The following is a 6,598-nucleotide window of genomic DNA, read 5'->3' as shown; positions in this document are numbered from 1 at the left end:
CACACTCTACAAGGAATGCAAAATAAACTCAAGGAAGCAGCAAGAAAAATTTCAATTCTGAGCCAAGAAAAGCGACAGCTGATTGAAATGGGAAACAGACTCAGGGCAGAACTTGGAATGGTGTTAAAGGAAGGTAAATTTATTCTAAAGAAAAGTGCTAGCTTATATATTTAGAATAAAATTGACAGGGAATCAGTTCATCCTCTGAGCTGGAGAAAGCTAGGCTTCATTATGAAAAAAAGGTGCTGAACCTTAGTGATCCTTGGTCTACATAGCTCATATGAGACTGTGGTACTAATGCTTGCAAGTAAGATTAGGGTTAGGATAGGAGATGCTAAGATAGAACAAAAGTCTGTGTAGTGACTTTTGCTGATAAACATCTTAGATGAAGAACTCTCTGGTGCCTAGATGTCAGTGCGGGAACTGGAACTGTAAGACTTTGTTTATGAGCAGAAAAGAGGTATTGTATCTCTTGGAATAAAAACTAATGCTTTAGGAAAGAGGAAGAGAAAGCAGAATAAGTTTACTGTAAACTTGAATTAAAAGTATATATAATGTAAAAAGATTTCACTGCGGATATCTAAGTTCCATGCACAGTTTTTCTGGCAATGAAATAAAGGGAGAAAAGCACGAGGCCTATTTCTGCATTTGCAATGACAAGGCCTGTGTTCTGTGGTTCATTTATTATCTGCTGTAAACACTTATTGGAAATGCAGTATGGTTGACAAAATATCAACAAAGAATGCCTTCCTCAGTATATTCTCTCTTTTATAGGAGTCTGGCATCCTGTTAGCTCTAAACACTGCACGGTTTGTATTGCCTCTGGTAGTCTTCTTCCAAGAGAACTTGTCAAAAGAACACAGTGTCAGCTATCAGTTCTAAAGCATCTACAGCACAGACTCACAACACAGGTAATTGTATGCTGTTTGAAATTTAATGATAATAAGCCATTAAGCCAGTTCTGATTCCATTAATATAACCTAAAATTCTGCATTTAAATTACTCTGACTGAGTTTAGCTCAAATCTATCTTTGGAAGATTCCGTAGAATCATTGCATATCTGGAGCTGGAGGGAACCCATGAGGATCTTTGCACCCTGATGTCACACAGGACAACCTATAAGTTAAGCCATTTAAGTTAGAGGCATTGTCCCAAATGTTTTTTGAACACAGAAAGGCTCGGGGGCCATGACCACACCCTGGGGAGATTCTTCCACTGCTTGACCACCCTCTCAGGGAAGAATTGTCTGAATTTTTCCTGATGCAGATTTAAGCCATTCCTTCACATCCTATCACCAGACACCAAAAACAAAAATCAGTGCTTCCTACTCTTCCATCATGAAAGGAAGTTATAGAGAGCAATGAGGTCATCTGCCAGCCGCTTATTTTTTAAGTTGAACAAGCCAAATATCCCCAGCCACTCCCCATAAATCTAGCCATCTAACCTTTTCACCATCTTTGTTGCCCTCCTTTGGACTTTTTTTCTAATATTTTTACATTCTTCTTATATTGTGGAGCCCAAAAATGCACACAGTACTTGAGGTAAGGCCATATCAATGCTGAGCGTAGTGGGCCATTAGCTTCTTTTGGCCGGTTAGCTGTGCTGTGCTTAACACTCCGGAGACACAGCTGGTCCTCCCGGCCAGCAGAATGCACTGTTGACTCATGTTGAGCTTGCCAACAATCAAAACCCTTTCTTCAGGGCTGCACTTCAGCCTCTTGTCCCTCAAATGTATGCAGTCCATGCCTGTAGTCCCAGGTACAGAATCCAGCCTTTTTGCTCTCATTTAATTTCATGCAGCTGGTGATTACCAAGCATTACAGTCTATCGAGGTCTCTTTGTAAGGTCTCTCTAGCCAGAAGGGAATCAATGAGTCCTTCTCATTTAGTATCATCAGCCAACTTCGTGCACACTCAACTCATGCATCCAGGTCATTGATCAAAGACTGGAGAATATTGACCCTAAAATTGAGCCCTGGCAAACACCATTAGTGACTGGCCACAAGCCAGATTGTTCCCCATAAGTTTAAATGGTTTGGGACTTCAAAAGTAATATTTTTAAACATGATCTTCAATCAAGGTATTTCAGAAACAAATATATTTATGCAGTGTAAATGCAATCCTAAATTACAAATTTCGTAAGGCTTACTTTTAACTGAGCAGGAAAGGTGTTTGAAGGATTTGCATTATGTTCTAACATAAACTTTAAAATGATTAATCAGTCGGGGTATTTCCAAATACTCACAATGGTGGGATTTTAAAGCACCCATGTCCAAATAGCTGTAATAGCACCTTTTCCATCTATAAAAGCAAGATATATAGTTAACCTGTCTCATATATTTTGTAATTAAAATGCAACATTTCGTAGTTAAATTGCAGCTTTTATCAGAGAGACTAATGAAAAAAATCCTGGCTTCCCTAGTAGTTAGTGGCAGACCTCCCAGTAACTTCGATAGTCAGGATTTCACTATGTACTTTACTTAATCGATCAGCAGATTTGTTCCTGTGAGGATTGAGTCAGAGCAGTTGATTGTTGTAGTTTTGAAGGCAGTAAACAGTGTTCTTTTAGAAAGGGTGAGGTTGTTGCTCTGAGGTATAAAACTCCAGTAGAATTATTAACCAAGTTTCGCTGAGGAAACACTTCCTCTGGGAACCACTCTGTGCAAGTTGTTCCAGGGTTTGGTCACCCTCACAATAAAGAAGGCTGTCATTTGTTTGGGGTTTTCTTCCCCCTTATACTTAAGCGAGGTGTCCTGTACTTACCTTTTTGCTCATTATCCCTTGCTCTTCCACTGTACAGCACTGAGATGTCTCCAACTCAGTCATCTTTATCTCCTTATAACATCCTCATCAGATGCTTATACATGTTGAAAAGATTAATCTATCTCTTCTGGAGGCCAGCAAGGCCAGCTGCCCACACCTCTTCTTCTACATCCAATGTTCCAATTCACTGATCATCTTTTTGGCTCTTTGCTATTTTGTGGAATGCCTCAGCGTGCTTGTCGATTTATAATTTTTTCTGTATGCTTGTGATCATCTCATTAACCTAAAGTCACAAGATTGGCATCCTTTGTTGACTTGAACTTTCAGTTCTCTGTTTCAGAAATAGTGACCTGTTCATTAAATGCTAACACTGGAAATAATTTTTACAAAGAAATTCAGGTTCAGCAAACCACTTGAGGAGACCTCTTGTGACCTGCTTGTTTCATCTGTGCACTGCTGGGATTGAGGTCTGAAAAAAATTGGCTAAATGGTTGTACCAAACATACATAAAAGTGACTTCCAGATCTGGGCAAAATTACCAAAATTCAAAACCACGTTTTTTTTCCTTTTCCACCTCTTTAATTATTCTTTCTTTCATAGCTCACCTTAGAACTTTGCTGACTCTCAAATTAAGACCAATGAATAGTCATATCCATCCATCCCAATCTTCTCTTGCCTTATTTTTAATGAGCAAGATACTGTGTTTGTATTTTTCTACATATCTCGTGTCTCCCATATTCTGTTAAAAATCATTAAAGATGATTCTTACTTTTGTTAGAATAAATAGATTTTTAAAATACAGTATGACTATGGCAGTTGGAGAGGTAGAATTTGGCTATGACTTTCCAGATGGTGAGCTAAATGCTGGGAGTAGTAGTTCAACTGCTTCAGCTGATGGGTTGCTTGGAGGTCATGGCTGAAATGGCTGTCATTGAGGATCTTTCCACCTCTGGAACCTTTGAGTTCATAATTTGCCTATACTAGAAAGCATAGCCCTTCTTACATCCAAGCTCATACTCTCATTCCAGGCCGCTCTTTACTCAGAATATATCTGCTGAGGCTTCAGCTCCTACACAAAAGCTGAGCTCCAGATTGACTTTCCAAAGAATACTATTATTCTAGTTTGGGTGTTTTGATTCTAGGCGATCCTCTTACTGGCCGGGCTACATTTGCTCCTGCATTCCAATATCTTGATCCTTATAAAAAACCAAGAAAATTTATTACTGTCAAAGCTACAGGAATTTTACTGTCAATTACTTTATGTGATGGGCTTACGTTTTTCTTTAGTCTTAATTACATAACAGAAGACTTCAGTGTTTATTTGCATCTCCTTTGACAGGACTGAAGCAGTTAGCTTTTCATCAAATCTCACTTTAGTTGCTACAAGTTGAAAGTTAGTGAAACTTTGAGAGGTAAATTACTTCATTTTGGCTGCTGACTATTTACTTTTCCATAGCTGCTTTATTTTAGTTGGGGTTTTAGGTATTGTTTTGGAGTTTTTCTTCTGTAGTTTAATCACGGGAAAATATGAAAGTGAAGGACCCTGATGATATAAGCTTGAGCAACAAGCAAGGTGATAGTAACAGCACCAGGAAATGTAGATATTGAACAGATTTGATACTAGGTTTATTATAAAGGTAGTTTGACCCTGTTGATCCGAAGAGAACATAACTTAGTTTAATATTATTTATCACTGATTATTTTAAATCTAGCAGTGTAACAGCAAACTGAGCTATAAGGATGTTAGTTTTAGGGACCATGAGTTACTTGTGTTAATGTAATATTTCACATTAGGAGCTGCAGTGCACAAGGCAACAGCAACCTTCAAGGTTCGCTTCTCTTACTGCCTGCCCTAGCTTAAAGGAAGAGGAAGCTCCAAGCAGCTGTGGAGAAGAAACAGGATTACCATCCAGTGAGGTACAGTGCAGTTTTATGACCAGTGTAATTCACCTTCATTTGGCTTTTTCAGTTTGAATTGCTCAACAGTCATCTCCTCGAAGACTTAAAAACCTATGTCTTTTTTAAATGCATTGTCTTTGTTATGCATTGTTCCTGTACAAAATAGTATTTATTAACACTAAATAAACTAGGGTTTCTCTGTAATTAATCTTCTTGTACAACCTTTCAAAATTAAAAATAATAATTTTCTTTTGTCTTGCCTCTTGCCGAAATCCTCTTTCTTTTCAAGTCCAAGATGCCACTATGAAATGTAACCAATTTTCTGATCTCTTTGATGTGAAATGTATGTATGTCTGTAAGATTGTGTTTGAATTTTAACAGGTTTGGATAGATTTCTCTATTGAAAATCATGGGCCAGATACATTCTCAGCAACAAAGGAAGATACCACCACAGAGATTTTTCAAACTCAGCTGCTCAGTCAGAGTCCTAGTCATGTCCAACAGGTTCAGTTTTCTTCATCTAGAATGCATAATTTCTGTCAAATTTTAGATACGGGATCAAGCCATTCTCTACTCAGTCCTCAAAAGAACACCAGCCAGGGTAAGCCTGCTTTGTAAAGCAGTCACAATATTTGACTCTTCTAGAAGTGTGGAATTACAGTGGATTCTGTTGTCGTTCACTAATTCTTTTACATACTGCTCCTGTTGTTACAGCCCTGTGATCAGAATCTGAGTGAGTTACTTGAAGGGAATTTCACGGTTGCCAGCAGAAGTAAGAATTAAGAGGAATGTCCATATAGCTGTCTGGTTTAAATGCCTTCATTGCAAATACTTCTTCACTGTTTTTAAGTACTCCTGTAGAATGCAAATTCTATTTTGACATAGTCTAAAACTTAGCTGGGGCAGATAAAAATGTGTCTGTTTGAGAACTGTACACTCATATTCATATGCAATTAATCACATACAGACTGCAGGAACAAGAATGCAATCACTGGATTAAGGGAAGTGATTTGTTCCCCTAAATTTGACACTTGTGAGGCCACTGTGTCCACATTTGGACCCTCTTGTACAAAAGCATGACAAACTGGAGTCCAGTGGAGAGCCACTAAAGGGCTGGGGCATGGGAACACATTACACAAGAATAGGTTTATAGAACTGGGTTGTTCAGTGTAGAAAAGAGTAGGTGAGTGGTCTGATTGGTGCTTTTTAACTCTCTGGTGAGGGATTTTGGAGAAGACAGAACCAGACTCTTAGAGATGCACAGTGAAAAGTGGCAAATGGACACAAGCTGTGTCAAGATACATTCTGAGTAGGGAGTGATAAGCACTGTGACATTTCACCCACAGGTCCCATCCAGCCTATGTTACATCTATTTTTAAACCAGTGTATGAAGGCAATGAACCATCTTTAGTAGCTCACAAGAAAAAATAATATTTAAAAGGGCTTTCAAAATGAAGAGTGGATTATAAGTGTATTTATTCACAACAGCAATGCATTGCAGGGACAAAGTAATGTGCATTGACAGACCTGTAGGACTGGAATGGACATAGTGCTAAAATTCATGATTCTCGTGCTTTTTTTGTGAGGCTAGGACTGAAATAGGAAGAGCATTTCAGGCCAGGCCTATATTGACAGGATAAGTAAAAGGATGTCTTTGAAACATTACTGATAGTGCCATGCAGTTTCGTGCTGTTGGATGTGATGCAACAGCTCTGGCAGCCTTACAAGGACATCAGTTTCTTAATGTCTAGAAATTTCCAGCCACTGTTGCAAAACTTAATGTAGATTTTCAGGGATCTAGAAATAGCAAAAGGGACAGAGGATACTGCCAACGTGGAACAAGTGAAATGTGAATCAATAAGGGATAATATTTTCCTAAGACCAAGTTTAATTTGATCTCTGCATCCAGATTTATATGAGGCATACCACAGTGGAAC

Source organism: Ammospiza caudacuta, chromosome 19 (genome assembly GCF_027887145.1).
Source record: "Ammospiza caudacuta isolate bAmmCau1 chromosome 19, bAmmCau1.pri, whole genome shotgun sequence".
Lineage (NCBI taxonomy): Eukaryota > Metazoa > Chordata > Aves > Passeriformes > Passerellidae > Ammospiza > Ammospiza caudacuta.
The sequence above is the reverse complement of the archived record's forward strand: the minus strand, read 5'-3'. Positions refer to the sequence as shown.